This window comes from Oncorhynchus mykiss, chromosome 11 (assembly GCF_057628025.1).
Source record: "Oncorhynchus mykiss isolate SJ-2025 chromosome 11, ASM5762802v1, whole genome shotgun sequence".
Taxonomy (NCBI): Eukaryota; Metazoa; Chordata; class Actinopteri; order Salmoniformes; family Salmonidae; genus Oncorhynchus; species Oncorhynchus mykiss.
Window position 1 is genome coordinate 3,417,849 of NC_143032.1, and position 22,059 is coordinate 3,439,907.

Sequence of the window (22,059 nt, forward strand, 5' to 3'; positions counted from 1 at the left end):
TTAATACTGTCTGAGCATTTTATTACATTAAAAAAAAAAAAGCCTCATATCGAAACTTTGCATTCGTATTCAACAGACACAGGGACCGGGGAGGGGGGGGGGGGGACAGGGATGGGGAGGGGGGGACCGGGGAGGGGGGGGGGGGAGGGATAGGGACGAGGGAGATTGTAAGAGAGAGGGTAAGTAGATTGGGAGAGAGAGGGAGAAAGGGAACGAGAGCAAGAGAGAGATAACGCACGAACACAAGAGGTAAAAACTGATGTCGATAAGAAGCCTCAGAAGGGACGGCTGCCTGGCTGCTTCCTACAACAGAAGAGTGGAGAAGACGCCGGCTGCGGTGGAGGCGGTTAAACATCTCCTGCATGATATGATCTCTATTCAAGTAACATGAGGCGTGTGGCACGGAGCTCCACGAGGAGCAAAGAGATCCAGAGTTCAGACCCACATCAGGAGGGGATTTCAGAGTTCAGGCCCACATCAGGAGGGGGATATCAGAGTTCAGGTCCACATCAGGAGGGGGATATCAGAGTTCAGGTCCACATCAGGAGGGGATTTCAGAGTTCAGGCCCACATCAGGAGGGGATTTCAGAGTTCAGGCCCACATCAGGAGGGGGATATCAGAGTTCAGGTCCACATCAGGAGGGGATTTCAGAGTTCAGGCCCACATCAGGAGGGGATTTCAGAGTTCAGGCCCACATCAGGAGGGGGATATCAGAGTTCAGGTCCACATCAGGAGGGGGATATCAGAGTTCAGGTCCACATCAGGAGGGGGATATCAGAGTTCAGACCCACATCAGGAGGGGGATATCAGAGTTCAGACCCACATCAGGAGGGGATATCAGAGTAGTTCCCCAGAACAGTTGAGCCTGTCACTGTGTTTGTTGTGAATAGTACAACAGGAGAAAGCAATTACAATTTTCCTTTACAGAAAATACATTAGTGCGACACATTCGGCAGGAAATAGCTTCATTTCATCAGATGACAGAAGTGCAACACTGTTTGTCTCTTAATTAACTACTCGAGTAAAATGCGCTCAGTGAAAAAGCAAGGTGTTGTTTGCTACAATGACGCACGGCCATCATTTCTAATGTTTATCATAGACAGAATGGAGCAAACTACATTTCCTAATGTTTTGCTTGAAGTTCATCTTGCCTTTTACCAGAGAAAAGCAGGCCGGCTACTCCGAGACAAGCAGGCCGGCTACTCCGAGACAAGCAGGCCGGCTACTCCGAGACAAGCAGGCCGGCTACTCCGAGAAAAGCAGGCCGGCTACTCCGAGAAAAGCAGGCCGGCTACTCCGAGAAAAGCAGGCCGGCTACTCCGAGACAAGCAGGCCGGCTACTCCGAGACAAGCAGGCCGGCTACTCCGAGACAAGCAGGCCGGCTACTCCGAGACAAGCAGGCCGGCTACTCCGAGACAAGCAGGCCGGCTACTCCGAGACAAGCAGGCCGGCTACTCCGAGACAAGCAGGCCGGCTACTCCGAGAAAAGCACCAGAGAAAAGTAGCTACACATCAGTCAGAGCTGTCTGCTGTTAATTGTGCTCATTGTGTTGCATTCTGGTAATTGAAACCCAATGGGCATTCTGCCACCTCGTGTATTAAGCCAGTAATACTGGAAATCTCAGCATGAGAAAAGGATTGTATGACGACATGAACATCTGGATAGCACCCAAGCTTAAACCAGGGCTAACCAGACAGAGACCAGGGCTAACCAGAGAGGCCAGGGCTAACCAGACAGAGACCGGGGCTAACCAGAGAGACCAGGGCTAACCAGACAGAGACCAGGGCTAACCAGAGAGGCCAGGGCTAACCAAAGAGGCCAGGCCTAACCAGACAGAGACCAGGGCTAACCAGAGGCCAGGGCTAACCAGACAGAGACCAGGGCTAACCAGACAGAGACCAGGGCTAACCAGACAGAGACCAGGGCTAACCAGACAGAGACCAGGGCTAACCAGACAGAGACCAGGGCTAACCAGACAGAGACCAGGGCTAACCAGACAGAGACCAGGGCTAACCAGACAGAGACCAGGGCTAACCAGACAGAGACCAGGGCTAACCAGAGAGGCCAGGGCTAACCAGACAGAGACCAGGGCTAACCAGACAGAGACCAGGGCTAACCAGAGAGGCCAGGCCTAACCAGACAGGCCAGGCCTAACCAGACAGGCCAGGCCTAACCAGACAGAGACCAGGGCTAACCAGAGAGGCCAGGGCTAACCAGAGAGGCCAGGGCTAACCAGACAGAGACCGGGGCTAACCAGAGAGGCCAGGCCTAACCAGACAGAGACCAGGGCTAACCAGAGAGGCCAGGGCTAACCAGAGAGGCCAGGGCTAACCAGACAGAGACCAGGGCTAACCAGACAGAGACCAGGGCTAACCAGAGAGACCAGGGCTAACCAGACAGAGACCAGGGCTAACCAGACAGAGACCAGGGCTAACCAGACAGAGACCAGGGCTAACCAGACAGCTAGCTAGCTACGGTTTGTTTTGGCTAGCTAGCTACGGTTTGGTTTGGCTAGCTAGCTACAGTTTGGTTTGGCTAGCTAGCTAGCTACAGTTTGGTTTGGCTAGCTAGCTACGGTTTGGCTAGCTAGCTACGGTTTGGCTAGCTAGCTATGGTTTGGCTAGCTAGCTACGGTTTGGCTAGCTAGCTAGCTACGGTTTGGCTAGCTAGCTACGGTTTGGTTTGGCTAGCTAGCAAGACCAAGCTTCTTGGTTACAGCGGAGACAATCTAACCTCTCCTGTAACTAGATCCCTGCTGCTTACATTTGTTTTGTGCATAAGTTATTTTAAAAAATAAATACATTTGAAAAGAAATAGCACCCCTTGTGTTCACTGCCAGTAATACCATATACTCTGGTATGGTACAGGTACAGGAACAGTATGAAGGCATGAAACTCTGGATACTACACAACCCTACCTCTGACCCCACAGGGCCTGCTAAGGAGAGGAAGTCTGAAACAAGCCCTGTAAGAGACCTTACACAGAAAACAGCAGAGTAATGAGATGACTGACTGGCTGGATGAATGACTGGATGACTGACTGGCTGGATGACTGGATGAATGAATGACTGGCTGGATGAATGACTGGATGGATGGATGAATGACTGGATGAATGAATGAATGACTGGATGGATGGATGAATGACTGGATGAATGAATGAATGACTGGCTGGCTGAATGAATGACTGGCTGAATGAATGAATGAATAAATAACTGGCTGAATGTGTTAAAGTACTTTCAGCTTGGATATGGTTGATAAGAGTCCATGATTGAATCCAGACCCGGCTGATTGTAATACAGATGTACCCTATCCTAATACAACTGGCAGTGAAACTTAAAGCAATGTTTTCATTTGAACCGACCTCATCCTGCCCACAGAACTTGTGTTTCGAATTAGAGGCCCCAAGAACTCAAGGTGGGTCCCATTCTCCCCAAGCCAAGAACCAGGGAGAGATGGAGGGAAGGCATGTAGCCCAAGCCTGGGACTGGGGTTAAGGGCACTTACATTAGTGTACACTACGAAGGAATCACCGTTTGGAGTGGGCGCCAAATTACCTCATCACAACAGAACTGCTGCCAGAAGGTGAAGAAGAAAAGTCTCTGGGCACCCAGGCTCTCTGAAGCATGGAGCGGTGCTATATTAACCCTGGCTCTCTGAAGCATGGAGCGGTGCTATATTAACCCTGGCTCTCTGAAGCATGGAGCGGTGCGATATTAACCCTGGCTCTCTGAAGCGGTGCTATATTAACCCTGGCTCTCTGAAGCGGTGCTATATTAACCCTGGCTCTCTGAAGCGGTGCTATATTAACCCTGGCTCTCTGAAGCGGTGCTATATTAACCCTGGCTCTCTGAAGCGGTGCTATATTAACCCAGGCTCTCTGAAGCGGTGCTATATTAACCCAGGCTCTCTGAAGCATGGAGCGGTGCTATATTAACCCAGGCTCTCTGAAGCATGAAGCGGTGCTATATTAACCCTGGCTCTCTGAAGCGGTGCTATATTAACCCTGGTTCTCTGAAGCGGTGCTATATTAACCCTGGCTCTCTGAAGCGGTGCTATATTAACCCTGGCTCTCTGAAGCGGTGCTATATTAACCCAGGCTCTCTGAAGCGGTGCTATATTAACCCAGGCTCTCTGAAGCATGGAGCGGTGCTATATTAACCCAGGCTCTCTGAAGCATGAAGCGGTGCTATATTAACCCTGGCTCTCTGAAGCGGTGCTATATTAACCCTGGCTCTCTGAAGCATGGAGCGGTGCTATATTAACCCTGGCTCTCTGAAGCGGTGTAATATTAACCCTGGCTCTCTGAAGCGGTGCTATATTAACCCTGGCTCTCTGAAGCATGGAGCGGTGCTATATTAACCCTGGCTCTCTGAAGCATGGAGCGGTGCGATATTAACCCTGGCTCTCTGAAGCGGTGCTATATTAACCCTGGCTCTCTGAAGCGGTGCTATATTAACCCTGGCTCTCTGAAGCGGTGCTAAATTAACCCTGGCTCTCTGAAGCGGTGCTATATTAACCCTGGCTCTCTGAAGCGGTGCTATATTAACCCTGGCTCTCTGAAGCATGGAGCGGTGCTATATTAACCCTGGCTCTCTGAAGCGGTGCTATATTAACCCTGGCTCTCTGAAGCGGTGCTATATTAACCCTGGCTCTCTGAAGCGGTGCTATATTAACCCTGGCTCTCTGAAGCATGGAGCAGTGCTATATTAACCCTGGCTCTCTGAAGCGGTGCTATATTAACCCTGGCTCTCTGAAGCGGTGCTATATTAACCCTGGCTCTCTGAAGCGGTGCTATATTAACCCTGGCTCTCTGAAGCGGTGCTATATTAACCCTGGCTCTCTGAAGCGGTGCTATATTAACCCTGGCTCTCTGAAGCGGTGCTATATTAACCCTGGCTCTCTGAAGCGGTGCTATATTAACCCTGGCTCTCAGAAGCGGTGCTATATTAACCCAGGCTCTCTGAAGCGGTGCTATATTAACCCAGGCTCTCTGAAGCATGGAGCGGTGCTATATTAACCCAGGCTCTCTGAAGCATGGAGCGGTGCTATATTAACCCTGGCTCTCTGAAGCGGTGCTATATTAACCTTGGCTCTCTGAAGCGGTGCTATATTAACCCTGGCTCTCTGAAGCGGTGCTATATTAACCCTGGCTCTCTGAAGCGGTGCTATATTAACCCTGGCTCTCTGAAGCATGGAGCGGTGCTATATTAACCCTGGCTCTCTGAAGCGGTGCTATATTAACCCTGGCTCTCTGAAGCGGTGCTATATTAACCCTGGCTCTCTGAAGCGGTGCTATATTAACCCTGGCTCTCTGAAGCGGTGCTATATTAACCCTGGCTCTCTGAAGCGGTGCTATATTAACCCTGGCTCTCTGAAGCGGTGCTATATTAACCCTGGCTCTCTGAAGCGGTGCTATATTAACCCTGGCTCTCTGAAGCGGTGCTATATTAACCCTGGCTCTCTGAAGCGGTGCTATATTAACCCTGGCTCTCTGAAGAGGTGCTATATTAACCCTGGCTCTCTGAAGCGGTGCTATATTAACCCTGGCTCTCTGAAGCATGGAGCGGTGCTATATTAACCCTGGCTCTCTGAAGCGGTGCTATATTAACCCTGGCTCTCTGAAGCGGTGCTATATTAACCCTGGCTCTCTGAAGCATGGAGCGGTGCTATATTAACCCTGGCTCTCTGAAGCGGTGCTATATTAACCCAGGCTCTCTGAAGCGGTGCTATATTAACCCTGGCTCTCTGAAGCGGTGCTATATTAACCCTGGCTCTCTGAAGCGGTGCTATATTAACCCTGGCTCTCTGAAGCGGTGCTATATTAACCCTGGCTCTCTGAAGCGGTGCTATATTAACCCTGGCTCTCTGAAGCGGTGCTATATTAACCCTGGCTCTCTGAAGCGGTGCTATATTAACCCTGGCTCTCTGAAGTGGTGCTATATTAACCCTGGCTCTCTGAAGAGGTGCTATATTAACCCTGGCTCTCTGAAGCGGTGCTATATTAACCCTGGCTCTCTGAAGCATGGAGCGGTGCTATATTAACCCTGGCTCTCTGAAGCGGTGCTATATTAACCCTGGCTCTCTGAAGCGGTGCTATATTAACCCTGGCTCTCTGAAGCATGGAGCGGTGCTATATTAACCCTGGCTCTCTGAAGCGGTGCTATATTAACCCAGGCTCTCTGAAGCGGTGCTATATTAACCCTGGCTCTCTGAAGCGGTGCTATATTAACCCTGGCTCTCTGAAGCGGTGCTATATTAACCCTGGCTCTCTGAAGCATGGAGCGGTGCTATATTAACCCTGGCTCTCTGAAGCATGGAGCGGTGCTATATTAACCCTGGCTCTCTGAAGCATGGAGCGGTGCTATATTAACCCTGGCTCTCTGAAGCATGGAGCGGTGCTATATTAACCCTGGCTCTCTGAAGCATGGAGCGGTGCTATATTAACCCTGGCTCTCTGAAGCGGTGCTATATTAACCCTGGCTCTCTGAAGCGGTGCTATATTAACCCTGGCTCTCTGAAGCATGGAAAGGCACTAAATGAATGAATGCTGAGAATAGAAAGCAGGACAGAGAGAACAGAAATCAAAGAAGAGGCCGACTCCTCACACAGCGGAGTTGAGAGAAGAGGCCGACTCCTCACACAGCGGAGTTGAGAGAAGAGGCCGACTCCTCACACAGCGGAGTTGAGAGAAGAGGCCGACTCCTCACACAGCGGAGTTGAGAGAAGAGGCCGACTTCCTCACACAGCGAAGAGGAGAGAAGAGGCCGACTCCTCATAAAGTAAGCGGGATGTTAGGAGAAACAAAACAGCTTGTTACAGAGAAAGACAAGACACCAGAAGAACCAAGGGGGCAACAGGTTACCCTTTAAACAGAATAACAGAAGGTTAGCAACGATAACAAGAACAGAAGGTGCAAAATGACTTTGTGTGAACAAGGCGTCGTGAGACTAGATAACATCATGTATGGCTAGGTTACTCCTCCCATCGTTACTCCTCCCATCAGAGGGAGAGAGAGAGAGAGACAGAGAGAGACAGACAAGGAGAGACAGACAAGGAGAGACACAACAAAGCCATCACCTACAGAGAGATGAACCTGGAGAAGAGTCCCCTAAGCAAGCTGGTCCTGGGGCTCTGTTCACAAACACAAACACACCCTACAGAGCCCCAGGACAGCAGCACAATTAGACCCAACCAAATCATGAGAAAACAAAAATATTATTACTTGACACATTGGAAAGAATTAACAAAAAAACAGAGCAAACTAGAATGCTATCTGGCCCTACACAGAGAGTACACAGCGGCAGAATACCTGACCACTGTGACTGACCCAAAATTAAGGAAAGCTTTGACTATGTACAGACTCAGTGAGCATAGCCTTGCTATTGAGAAAGGCCGCCGTAGGCAGACATGGCTCTCAAGAGAAGACAGGCTATGTGCACACTGCCACAAAATGAGGTGGAAACTGAGCTGCACTTCCTAACCTCCTGCCCAATGTATGACCATATTAGAGAGACATATTTCCCTCAGATTACACAGATCCACAAAGAATTCAAAAACAAACCCAATTTTGATAAACTCCCATATCTACTGGGTGAAATTCCACAGTGTGACATCACAGCAGCAAGATTTGTGACCTGTTGCCACGAGAAAAGGGTAACCAGTGAAGAACACACACCATTGTAAATACAACCCATATTTATGCTTATTTATTTTATCTTGTGTCCTTTACCATTTGTACATTGTTAAAACACTGTATATATATATATAAAATATGACATTTGTAATGTCTTTATTGTTTTGAAACTTCTGTATGTGTAATGTTTACTGTTCATTTTTATTGTTTATTTCACTTTATATATTATCTACCTCACTTGCTTTGGCAATGTTAACACGTTTCCCATGCCAATAAAGCCCTTGAATTGAATTGAATTGACAGAGAGAGAGAGACAAGGAGAGACAGACAGAGAGACAGACAGAGAGACAGACAGAGAGACAGACAGAGAGAGAGACAGAGAGAGAGACAGAGAGAGAGACAGAGAGAGAGACAGAGAGAGAGACAGAGACAGAGACAGAGAGAGACAGAGAGAGACCAAGAGAGAGAGAGAGACAGACAGAGAGACAGACAGACAGAGACAGAGAGAGACAGACAGACAGATACAGAGAGAGACAGACAGACAGAGACAGAGAGAGAGAGAGAGACAGAGAGAGTAATCTAGTAAACTGATCAAAGATACGAAGAGGCAGGATAAAAGGCAGGATAAAGCAACTGTTGTCAATCTCGATGAGAATGTATTCACTACTGCAGTCATTTTCCCCAACGAGAAGTGGAATGGGGGAGAACTACAGATGCCAAGGCCATCGACTTGGGGAGTTAATACTATATTTTAAATCACAAAAACATTAAATCAGAGAGAGAAGCCTCAGTCCGCTCCTCCAGCTAGACTCCCAGCATCAGACACTGATGGATGAGGAGACAAGAACACACACCTGTAATGGAAAATTTGAGTCCTCCAAATATAAGCACCAATTAGCCACGTCCCCAAACAAACGATGTTCCATTCATCTCACGCTCGAACTAAGGGTGGGCGATATAGCCTAACAAAATCATGACTCCATTCACATCTCCATCGTTGTTTGTTCTCTAAATAAGAGAGTTACTGTACAATTAAAATGTCAAATACACTTCATTTCAAACAGTCAGCAATCATTTTTATGAATTCAAGGCTTGTGAAATTATACCTAGGCTAAATATAAGCCTCTCACAACCACAGACCCAATAATTATTTATTTATTTGATCAAAATTGTTTAAACATTTTTTTTTCTCCCCAATCATCAATGATCTGACTTTCAAGTCTATGAAAACGCCCTTTTTTGTAACAAATTTAACCAGAACCATACAGAATCATCATTCACTAATAATGACTAATGTCTTGTAGCAGGCATTAGGCTATAGAAAACTAACACAGGTCTCATCAACAACCTCTCAAGCCCACGCGCTAGTGATTAGCCCACGCGCTAGTGATTAGCCCACGCGCTAGTGATTAGCCCAAGCGCTAGTGATTAGCCCACGCGCTAGTGATTAGCCCACGCGCTAGTGATTAGCCCACGCGCTAGTGATTAGCCCAGGCACTAGTGATTAGCCCAGGCGCTAGTGATTAGCCCACGCGCTAGTGATTAGCCCAGGCGCTAGTGATTAGCCCAGGCCCTAGTGATTAGCCCACGCGCTAGTGATTAGCCCAGGCGCTAGTGATTAGCCCAGGCGCTAGTGATTAGCCCAGGCGCTAGTGATTAGCCCAGGCGCTAGTGATTAGCCCAGGCGCTAGTGATTAGCCCAGGCCCTAGTGATTAGCCCAGGCCCTAGTGATTAGCCCAGGCCCTAGTGATTAGCCAGCTAATCTTTTCCATTTCATTTTACATTACATACATTTTTTCCACATTGTGTTACTTTACAGCCTTACTCTAAAATTGATTAAATCGTTTTTCCCGCTCATCAATCTACACACAATACCCTATAATGACAAAAAGATAATTTATATATTTGCAAACATTTATAAACCTGAAATAAAAACTGAAATATCACATTTACATAAGTATTCAGACTCTTTTACTCAGTATTTTGTTGAAGCACCTTTGGCAGCGATTACAGCCTTGTCTTCTATTATATTTAATACATTTGCAAAAATATCTAAAAACCTGTTTTTGCTTTGTCATTATGGGGTATTGTGATGTCATTATGGGGTATTGTGATGTCATTATGGGGTATTGTGATGTCATTATGGGGTATTGTGATGTCATTATGGGGTATTGTGATGTCATTATGGGGTATTGTGATGTCATTATGGGGTATTGTGATGTCATTATGGGGTATTATGTGTAGATTGATGAGGGGGGAAAAAAACTGTCCATTCCATTTTAGAATAAGGCTGTAATGTAACAAAATGTGGAAAAAATCAAGGGGTCTGAATACTTACTGAATGCACTGTATATCGCGGTTTAGTTTAGTTAGGCTGTTGATTCAGATACATCAACAGCTGGACATGCCTGCAGAGGCACTAGGCAGGGATATTGTTTAAGTTTGTTTCTTAGAACTGCTAGATTAGTTTCATATAGCCTCGACCCCACGCCCTTTCTAGAGTAAAACAGGCATCTGACTGGCCGTTTCTAGAGTAAAACATGCATCTGACTGGCCCTTTCTAGAGTAAAACACGCACCTGACTGGCCCTTTCTAGAGTAAAACATGCATCTGACTGGCCCTTTCTAGAGTAAAACACGCACCCGACTGGCCCTTTCTAGAGTAAAACACGCACCTGACTGGCCCTTTCTAGAGTAAAACACGCACCTGACTGGCCCTTTCTAGAGTAAAACATGCACCTGACTGGCCCTTTCTAGAGTAAAACACGCACCTGACTGGCCCTTTCTAGAGTAAAACACGCATCTGACTGGCCCTTTCTAGAGTAAAACACGCATCCGACTGGCCCTTTCTAGAGTAAAACACGCACCTGACTGGCCCTTTCTAGAGTAAAACACGCATCTGACTGGCCCTTTCTAGAGTAAAACACGCATCTGACTGGCCCTTTCTAGAGTAAAACACGCATCGGACTGGCCCTTTCTAGAGTAAAACACGCATCTGACTGGCCCTTTCTAGAGTAAAACACGCACCTGACTGGCCCTTTCTAGAGTAAAACACGCACCTGACTGGCCCTTTCTAGAGTAAAACACGCATCGGACTGGCCCTTTCTAGAGTAAAACACGCATCGGACTGGCCCTTTCTAGAGTAAAACACGCATCGGACTGGCCCTTTCTAGAGTAAAACATGCATCAGACTGGCCCTTTCTAGAGTACACAATCTGTCATTAAAGAATATCTGCGTCTGACAAAAAGAGGATTATGCAGCTTTAGTTAATACGGTATAAAAATCAGGGACTTAACGTATTCTGGAAAGATAATCAACATGGAGTCCCCAGGTAATACATTACACAAAAAATGACTTCAGCTATTTAGATCTCTGTAGAACGGACATGCATTACATCCAGTCATGTCAAGCTCATACGTTCACTGAGTTACAGTGAAACGGAAACAGTAACTGAACTCTTCTTCCAGGGGAAGTGGTTAAATATTTACCTATTCTGAGTTGTACCCAACAGGGGGGGAAGAGAGAAAGCGTATATAGCCAGAATATGACATTCGAAATGTCTCTATTCATTTGAAACTTTTGTGAGTGTAATGTTTACTATTCATTTTTTATTACCTATTTCACTTGATTTTAATCATACGTTTCCCATGCCATAAAAGCGTCAGAAATTGAATTGAGAGAGTTGAGAGCGCGACAGGGAGAGAGAATATAGTTGACTGGCCAGTAACCACAGCAACAAAAAAAGCCCTCTATCAGTGTCCCTGTTGTGGAAGAATTGTTAGTTCTCTAGTCGCTGAGATGTGAATCTCTGAAAACAGCTAAATATAAATGCACTTAATTTTTTTATTTAACCTTTAACTAGGCAAGTCAATTAAGAACAAATTATTATTTATTATGACGGCCCTACCCCGGCCAAACCAGGAAGACGCTGGGCCAATTGTGAGCCGCCCTATGGGGACTCCCAATCACGGCCGTTTGTGATTCATCCCGGATAACCACAGAATCTCATTTTCATCTTCCAGGAAATTAAAAAGATGAATTTTTAAAAATCGCACTTTCTCCATTTAAAGAGACTATTAAAGAAGACATAATTGATATGCATGCACATATGTTGATATTGGCAATCACAAAGTAAGATTATTTATTTTTTGGTGTGATTTTCAAAGTGAGATTTTTTTCCCTCCCTGATTGGTGCCCACATGCAATCACGAACACACACACACACACACACACACACACACACACACACTCTCTCTTAAGAGATTAATATCGCTCGATCGCGATCGAATTCGAGGTTGGCTCACTGGAATCCAGTTACGTGGTCTCAAGCGCCTAAAAACTGCGCCAAGAAATGTGAAACCATTTTGCAAGGCTGTCTGTTCTTTGCAACGGAAGCATGGCTGTCTCTCAATAGAACCTTCTTAGTTAACCTCAACATTGTAGTCACAATGACCATAGTATCAACAGTTGACATGTCATAGATGAATATTACGAGGCAGCTGGATAACAGAGTTAGTTATATAAATCTTGTCTTAATTGCTAATTGACTTTTGGAGTATTTAACTACACCATTTCAGGAAAAGGACAACAACAAAAGTTTACTTTGGAAGTTATTGTTGGCTCCAGATGAAATGAGATGTGACAGTGTAGCCTAGTAAACAGCCTACTGTCAAATGTCACCAGAAAACAACATGATAGTTATACTGTACTCAACATAGGTGTTAAAGAATGTTGTTAGGAGCCACCAGAAGTGACTGGTTAGTTAGTCTACCCATTTCCTTACCCCTCATCTAGTTTACACTGACCATTCCTATTGAGAGAGTTAACCATTTGTACATCGTTACAACACTGTATATAGTAGACATAATATTACATTTGTAATGTCTTTATTATTTTGAAACTTCTACGTGTTAAAATGTTTACTGTTAATTTGTATTGTTTATTTCACTTTTGTATAGCATCTACATTGCTTTGGCAATATTAACATACGTTTCCCATGTCAATAAAGACCCTTGAACTGAAATGAGTAGCAAACTGGCTATGCTTCTGTACCGCAATATCTGTTTTAGAGGTCTTAGATAAATCATTTACATCTCTTAGCCAATTAATAATTCATCCGATTAACGTAAACTCGCTCAAACTAGATACCTTGAGACAGTCCACTTGACAATGGCTTGGTCAAAAAGTATAGTTCTGCAAAAGACGGTCAGAACTGTGAAACAAACCTGTATGTGACTTTCTTCTTGTTTCTTGTTGTGTCCGCGGTGTGTGAACGGTACCGTTCAGTCGAGACAATCACTCTACGGAGATCGTTACTTTATATTACCGACGACGACGAGATGATGATGTTTATTCCATTGACAATATAAATCCTTACTAGAGAATAGTTTCAACGAGCTATCCATTCCAAGCATGCAGCCATTGGAGCTAGTCTGCTAGCCTGCTAGCCTGCTAGCTAGTGAAAGTAACAGTTGTGATGTCGGCTCTTAATAATAAACCCATTCGTCTAACAGGATCTTTCGGATTTCACCAAATGTAATAGTTGCAGTTAGTGAAATGTCGTGTTTTTAGTATCCATTTTTCTACCGGTTTCGGCGTGTAGCTCCGTAGAAGAACAATATGTCTCTGTCTCCTCTGTCTCTCTGTCTCCAACATCTCCACAATAGATTCCGCTCGGACTTTTTCAACACCCAAAACCTTAATGTTTACGACCGTCGTCGTCGATTTACGACACGGGTTGCTAAGCGAATACTCTAAAGTTGTCTCCGCTGCAGCTTTGTCACAATAGCCTTAACTTTTCCTCCGTTTGTATATTTTGAGCTGCCTTGAGGATAGGTTTTTTTTCTTTCTTTTTTTTATCCAAATCAATGTTGTTGTTTTTTTTGGACTGTGCTTTACTTTATGAAATAAATTACACTATGGCAATTTTGAGCTTTAAGAAGTTGCAGCTCAGTCATTGATTTATCTCTTTCTGTCTTCTGAAGAGGCAAAAAAAAATGTGTGTGTGTGTGTGTGGGGGGGGGGGGGGGGGGGTGAATAATAATTAGGTTGACTTTATGATAATACATATGTGTATATATCCGTTCTTAAAACATAATGTATTCCTTTATTTATCTGTTTTCTAATGTTACCAATAAAGTGTTGCAATGCAGTTCTCCTCTAGCTTTGGTCTACTGCAGAGACAGCATCGTAATGTGGACATAATGTGACTGACAGTCAGATACATAGAGTTGAGTTGTATGGGGCAATGTTGCGGTAATGTATGTGTCTTTCTGCTCGCTGCATTCCTTGACAGCGTGACAGCTGTGGCAGGGCATGTAGCTGCCCGATGATGCATGAAACTGGGCCAGAATCAGGAGCGGCAAAGGCAGAGTTGGACAGGATCCTAGATGAGGAAGGAAGTGGCCATCCTGCAGAAAGAGTAACATCTGTGGAGAGAACCAGGGGGGTGCAGAGAGAACCAGGGGAATGCAGAGAGAACCAGGGGAATGCAGAGAGAACCAGGGGAATGCAGAGAGAACCAGGGGAATGCAGAGAGAACCAGGGGAATGCAGAGAGAACCAGGGGAATGCAGAGAGAACCAGGCCATGAATGTTTCATTGACTTCTATATGATCCTCAGACTAGTTGGATTTCCATGCTTTGGAGAGATAGGATTACACACGATAGGGCCTAGTACAAATGGGAAAATAATATTTGGTGTGTTTGTCTTTGTGGATTTGGTGTTTGTGTTTACCTTTTCTATTTCTTTTTTAATCTCCAGTTTAATTGTGTCACGACTTCCGCCGAAGTTGGCTCCCCTGCCTGTTCGGGCGGTGCTCGGCGGTCGTCGTCACCGTCCTACTAGCCGCTACCGATCCCTTTTTCGTTTGTCTGTTGGTTTTGTCTTATTAGTTTCACCTGTGTGTATTTTGGTTTAATTAGCTTCCCTATATGTAGTAGTTGTTTTGTGCGGGATTGTCTTTTTGTTACGTGTGTACATATTAGGTCGTAGTGTATTTTGTTTTCTATACTGGACACCCTGTGGTTTTGGGTTGTCTGGTATAGTGTCCTGCGCCCTGTATTGTATTGGGCTTATCAGTTTGGTGTGCTATAGTAAAGCACTTTACTCCGTTTACTCCACACAGTACGCCCCATACCATTCTCACAGGCCATGCTATATACCCAGGGTTTAATGTGGTGGAGTAGTCGAGGCCTATGGAAGGTGGAACACAATGGGAATATAACACATCTCTATGGAAACCAAGGACAAGCAATCCATTTATTGATTCTAAATGTATTGCTTATTTATTTAGTTCCTTCCCCCAAAAAATCACTTTAACGCATAGAATATATATGTATATATATATTTTTTTTTTGTGATTCTTTGTTTCTTTGGTAATTATCTATGCTTCACATTCTGAATTTGTATAAAACCTCAGCTTAAGTATTTTTGAACAAAGCTGTCGTTGTGCACTACGTGGTGTGAATGTACTAATTATTCACAGCATCTAATCAACATTATCCACAGCATAACTACAGAACTGTCCCTGACACAGCAGCAGCATGAGATTCACCTCGCATTACTTTGTGTTTACCGCCATCTACTGGAGTCATCGCGATACTACTTGAGGGTGCGCAATGTACGCTACAATCACCAGCTGATATAATTCTGTTTTTGTTAGCGATATTTTGTGGAGCAATTTTTTAAGAAAGATGATTTTTGTAGCACATTTGAATTCGTATCCTTCAAATGTGTGGATATTTTAGTTGTTTGTAAAATATTTGAGAAAATCGCACAGATTCTGGCAAATTAGACTCATTCGAAAGCATCCAACAAAGTTTAATCTGAATCTACTAACATGTGATCTGAACTGTCAATGTTACATGCAATACTACATGTTAATTAAACTGAAAAAAAATGTAAACGCAACATGTAACTGAGTTACAGCTGCTATAGGGAAATCAGTCAATTTAAATACATGTATTAGGCCCTAATCTATAGATTTCACATGACTGGACAGGGGAGCAGCAATGAGTTGGCCTGGGAAGGCATAAACCCACCCACTGGGGAGCCAGGCCCACCCACTGGGGAGCCAAGCCCACCCACTGGGGAGCCAGGCCCAGCCCCTGGGGAGCCAGGCCCACCCACTGGGGAGCCAGGCCCAGCCACTGGGGAGCCAGACCCACTCACTGGGGAGCCAGGCCCAGCCACTGGGGAGCCAGGCCCAGCCACTGGGGAGCCAGGCCCAACCACTGGGGAGCCAGGCCCACCCACTGGGGAGCCAAGCCCACTCACTGGGGAGCCAAGCCCAGCCACTGGGGAACCAAGCCCAGCCACTGGGGAGCCAGGTCCACCCACTGGGGAGCCAGGGCCACCCACTAGGGAGCCAAGCCCACTCACTGGGGAGCCAAGCCCAGCCACTGGGGAACCAAGCCCACTCACTGGGGAGCCAAGCCCAGCCACTGGGGAGCCAGGTCCACCCACTGGGGAGCCAGGCCCAGCCACTGGGGAGCCAGGCCCACTCACTGGGGAGCCAGGCCCAGCCACTGGGGATGCAGGCCCAGCCACTGGGGAGCCAGGCCCAACCACTGGGGAGCCAGGCCCACCCACTGGGGAGCCAAGCCCACTCACTGGGGAGCCAAACCCAGCCACTGGGGAGCCAAGCCCAGCCACTGGGGAGCCAGGTCCACCCACTGGGGAGCCAGGGCCACCCACTGGGGAGCCAAGCCCACTCACTGGGGAGCCAAGGCCAGCCACTGGGGAACCAAGCCCACTCACTGGGGAGCCAAGCCCACTCACTGGGGAGCCAGACCCACCCACTGGGGAGCCAAGCCCAGCAACTGGGGAGCCAGGTCCACCCACTGGGGAGCCAGGCCCACCCACTGGGGAGCCAAGCCCACTCACTGGGGAGCCAAGCCCACTCACTGGGGAGCCAAGCCCAGCCACTGGGGAGCCAAGCACACCCACTGGGGGGCCAAGCCCACCCCATGGGGAGCCAAGCCCACTAACTGGGGAGCCAGGCCCAGCCACTGGGGAGCCAGGTCCACCCACTGGGGAGCCAAGCCCACCCACCGGGGAGCCAGGCCCACACACTGGGGAGCCAGGTCCACCCACTGGGGAGCCAAGCCCACCCACCGGGGAGCCAGGCCAACACACTGGGGAGCCAGGCCCACTCACTGGGGAGCCAGGCCCAGCCACTGGGGAACCAGGTCCACCCACTGGGGAGCCAGGCCCACTCACTGGGGAGCCAGGCCCACCCACTGGGGAGCCAAGCCCACTCACTGGGGAGCCAGGCCCACCATCTGGGGTGCCAGGCCCAGCCACTGGGGAGCCAGGTCCACCCACTGGGAAGCCAGGCCCACCCACTGGGGAGCCAAGCCCACTCACTGGGGAGCCAGGCCCAGCCAATCAGAATTTGTTTTTCCACACAAAAGGTCTTTATTACAGACAGAAGTAATCCTCAATTTCATCAGCTGTAAGGGGGGCTGGTGTCACACGATCCTGCAGGTGAAGAAGCCGGATGTGAAGGTTCTGGTGTTGGCATGGTTACACGTTGTCTGAGGTGAAGAAGCCGGATGTGAAGGTCCTGGGTTGGCTTGGTTACATGTGGTCTGAGGTGAAGAAGCCGGATGTGGAGGTCCTGGGTTGGCATGGTTACTTACACGTGGTCTGAGGTGAAGAAGCCGGATGTGGAGGTCCTGGGTTGGCATGGTTACACGTGGTCTGAGGTGAAGAAGCCGGATGTGGAGGTCCTGGGTTGGCATGGTTACACGTGGTCTGAGGTGAAGAAGCCGGATGTGGAGGTCCTGGGTTGGCATGGTTACACGTGGTCTGAGGGGAAGAAGCCGGACGTGGAGGTCCTGGGTTGGTATGGTTACACGTGGTCTGAGGTGAAGAAGCCGGATGTGGAGGTCCTGGGTTGGCATGGTTACACGTGGTCTGAGGTGAAGAATCCGGATGTGGACGTCCTGGGTTGGCATGGTTAAACGTGGTCTGAGGTGAAGAAGCCGGATGTGGAGGTCCTGGGGTGGCATGGTTACACGTTGTCTGAGGTGAAGAAGCCGGATGTGAAGGTTCTGGTGTTGGCATGGTTACACGTTGTCTGAGGTGAAGAAGCCGGATGTGAAGGTCCTGGGGTTGGCATGGTTATACGTTGTCTGTGGTGAAGAAGCCGGATGTGGAGGTCCTGGGTTGGCATGGTTACACGTTGTCTGAGGTGAAGAAGCCGGATGTGGAGGTCCTGGGTTGGCATGGTTACATGTGGTCTAAGGTGAAGAAGCCGGATGTGGAGGTCCTGGGGTGGCATGGTTACACGTTGTCTGAGGTGAAGAAGCCGGATGTGGAGTTCCTGAGGTGGCATGGTTACACGTGGTCTGCGGTTCTCTAGGAGATGTGTTCTCTAGGTGATGTGTTCTCTGGGTGATGTGTTCTCTAGAAGATGTGTTCTCTAGGTGATGTGTTCACCTGGTGATGTGTTCTCTAGGTGATGTGTTCTCTGGGTGATGTGTTCTCTAGGTGATGTGTTCTCTGGATGATGTGTTCTCTGGGTGATGCGTTCTCTGGGTGATGTGTTCTCTGGGTGATGTGTTCTCTAGGTGATGTGTTCTCTGGGTGATGTGTTCTCTAGGAGATGTGTTCTCTAGGAGATATATTATCTTGGTTATGTGTTCTCTAGGTGATGTGTTCTCTGGGTGATGTGTTCTCTAGGTGATGTGTTCTCTGGGTTATGTGTTCTCTGGGTGATGTGTTCTCTAGGTGATGTGTTCTCTGGGTGATGTGTTCTCTGGGTGATGTGTTCTCTAGGTGATGTGTTCTCTAGGTGATGTGTTCTCTAGGTGATGTGTTCTCTGGGTGATGTGTTCTCTGGGTGATGTTTTCTCTAGGTGATGTGTTCTCTGGGTGATGTGTTCTCTAGGAGATGTGTTCTCTAGGAGATATATTATCTTGGTTATGTGTTCTCTAGGTGATGTGTTCTCTGGGTGATGTGTTCTCTAGGTGATGTGTTCTCTAGGTGATGTGTTCTCTGGGTGATGTGTTCTCTAGGTGGTGTGTTCTATAGATGATGTGTTCTCTGGGTGATGTGTTCTCTAGGAGATGTGTTCTCTAGGTGATGTGTTCTCTGGGTGATGTGTTCTCTAGGAGATGTGTTCTCTAGGTGATGTGTTCTCTGGGTGATGTGTTCTCTGGGTGATGTGTTCTCTAGGTGATGTGTTCTCTAGGTGATGTGTTCTCTGGGTGATGTGTTCTCTAGGTGATGTGTTCTATAGATGATGTGTTCTCTGGGTGATGTGTTCTCTAGGAGATGTGTTCTCTAGGTGATGTGTTCTCTGAGTGATGTGTTCTCTGGGTGATGTGTTCTCTGGGTGATGTGTTCTCTAGGAGATGTGTTCTCTAGGTGATGTGTTCTCTGGGTGATGTGTTCTCTGGGTTATGTGTTCTCTATGTGATGTGTTCTCTAGGTGATGTGTTCTCTAGGTGATGTGTTCTCTGGGTGATGTGATCTCTGGGTGATGTGTTCTCTATATTAAGTGAACTCTATGTATTCAGATGATGCGCTGTCATCCAATGAGTTGTCATTCTCACTCGTCATCACTCACCGCAGGTCATCACATGCGTTAAAGTCACAAGTTCTGACAGCTCACTCGCCATAAAACGCAAATACAGCGATGAGTTTCTCTCTCTTGGTTTCATTCAAAGTTTGAGAAATAACGAGGAGCGCCAACAATGTGTTTTGTGCGGGGAAGTGCTTAGCAAAGAATCTCTCAAAACAAACAAATTACAATAACACATTCTGACCAAACATCCACAGCATGACGATATTCACAGGGAGTTCTTTCAGAACTGGTCAGAATGCTTCAGGAAAACAGCTTTGACAGTGGAACAGTAAGTCAGCTAGCAGGGCATTGTTGTCATTTTATACCAGGCGATGATAAGCAGAAATAAGGGAGTGCTAACTAACTCTTTTTATTTCATTTTTTTTAATTTTTTTTTATTTCACCTTTATTTAACCAGGTAGGCTAGTTGAGAACAAGTTCTCATTTGCAACTGCGACCTGGTCAAGATAAAGCAAAGCAGTGTGACAAAAACAACAACACAGAGTTACACATAAACAAACGTACAGTCAATAACACAATAGAAAAATCTATCTACAGTGTGTGCAAATGTAGAAGAGTAGGGAGGTAAGACAATAAATAGGTCATGGAGGCGAAATAATTACAATTTAGCCATTAACACTGGAGTGATAGATGTGTAGACGATGATGTGCAAGTAGAGATACTGGGGAGCAAAAGAGCAAGAAGATAAATAACAATATGGGGATGAGGTAGTTAGGTGTGCTATTTGCAGATTGGCTGTGTACAGGTATAGTGATTAGTAAGCTGCTCATGACAGCTGATGCTTAAAGTTACAGAGGGAGACATAAGACTCCAGCTTCAGAGATTTTTGCAGTTCGTTCCAGTCATTGGCAGCAGAGAACTGGAAGGAAAGGCGGCCAAAGGAGGAATTGGCGAGTCAAGGTTCTCAGCTCTGGGATAGGGGGCAGTATTTTCACGTCCGGATGAAAAGCAAAAGATTGGATGAATAAGGTGCCCAGAGAAAACTGCCTGTTACTCAGGCCCAGATGCTGGGATATGCATATTACTAGTATATTTGGATAGAAAACACTCGGAAGTTTCTAAAACTGTTTGACTGATGTCTGTGAGTATAACAGAACTGATATGGCAGGCAAAAACCTGAGAAAAAAATCCAACCTGGAAGTGGGAAGTCTGAGGTTTGTAGTTTTTCAAGTCATTGCCTATCGAATACACAATGTCTATGGGGTCATATTGCACTCCCTATAGCTTCAACTAGGTGTCAACAGTCTTTAGAACCTTTGAGGCTTCTACTGTGAACTAAGGGGGAATGAGAGCTGATTGAGTAAGGTCTCTGCCAGAGTGGCATGAGTTGATCACGCGTGCACACGTGAGAGGTAGCTGCGTTCCATTGCATTTCTGAAAACAAAGGAATTCTCCGGTTGGAACATTTTTGAAGATTTATGTTAAAAACATCCTAAAGATTGATTCTATACATCGTTTGACATGTTTCTACAGACTGTAATGGAACTTTTTGACATTTCGTCTGGACCGCGCCTCATGAATTTGGATTACTGGGCTAAACGTGCGAACAAAAAGGAGGTATTTGGACATAAATTATGGACTTTATCGAACAAAACAAACATTTATTGTGGAACTGGGATTCCTGGAAGTGCATTCTGATGAAGATCATCAAAGGTAAGGGAATATTTATAATGCTATTTCTGACTTCTGTTGACTCCACAACATGGCGGATATCTGTATGGCTTGTTTTTGTGTCTGAGCGCCGTACTCAGATTATTGCATGGTTTGCTTTTTCCGTAAAGCTTTTTTTGAAATCTGACACAGCAGTTGCATTAAGGAGAAGTGGATCTAAAATTCCATGCATAACAGTTGGATCTTTTAGGGATGTTTATCATGTATTTCTGTAAATTGATGTGGCTCTCTGCAAAATCACTGGATGTTTTGGAACTACTGAACATAATGCGCCAATGTAAACTGAGATTTTTTGGATATAAATATAAATATGAACTTTATCCAACAAAACATACATGTATTGTGTAACATGAAGTCCTATGAGTGTCACCTGATGAAGATAATTCAAGGTTAGTGATTCATTTTATCTTTATTTCTGCTTTTTTGACTCCTCTCTTTGACTGGAAAAATGGCTGTATGGTTTTATGTGACTAGGTGCTGACCTAACATAATCGTTTGGTTTGCTTTCATCTTAAAGCCTTTTTGAAATTGGACAATGTGGTTGGATTAACAACAAGTGTATCTTTAAAATGGTGTAAAATACTTGTATGTTTGAGGAATTTTAATTATGGGATTTCTGTTTTGAATTTGGCGCCCTGCAATTTCACTGGCTGTTGTCGAGATGGGACGCTACCATCCCACTGGTGCCAGAGATTAAAATACACAGATACACGCACACATACATACACACACAGGTACATACACACACAGACATACAGTACCAGTCAAAAGTTTGGACACACCTACTCATTGTGTTCTACATTTGAGATTCATCAAAGTAGCCACCCTTTTCCTTGATGACAGCTTTGCACACTATTGGCATTCTCTTAACCAGTGGCATGAGCTAGTCACCTGGAATGCATTTAAATTAACAGGAGTGCCTTGTTAAAAGTTAATTTGTGGACTTTCTGTCCTTCTTAATGCTTTTGAGCTAATCAGTTGTGTTGTGACAAGGTTGGGGTGGTATACAGAAGATAGTCCTATTTGGTAAAAGACCAAGTCAATATTATGGCAAGAACATCTCAAATAAGCAAAGAGTAACGACCGTCCATGTCACGTTCGTCGTAACGAGGAGACCAAGCGTGATTGGAATACATTCTTCTTTAATAAAAGAGA

General features: G+C 46.3%; 1 protein-coding gene across 2 annotated transcripts in view; it reads right to left on the reverse strand.

The window, feature by feature from the left end:
- Window positions 1-13,337, reverse strand: part of LOC110535171 (divergent protein kinase domain 2A) — an 80,719-nt gene extending 67,382 nt beyond the window's left edge. Inside the window, exon 1 of one of the 2 annotated variants that reach the window (XM_036934662.2) lies at window positions 12,862-13,337. The gene's annotated coding sequence lies outside the window, so the exon portion shown is untranslated. The remainder of the gene's footprint in view (window positions 1-12,861) is intronic. The other variant, XM_036934663.2, reaches the window with a different exon arrangement.
- Between the last annotated feature and the right edge of the window lie 8,722 nt (window positions 13,338-22,059).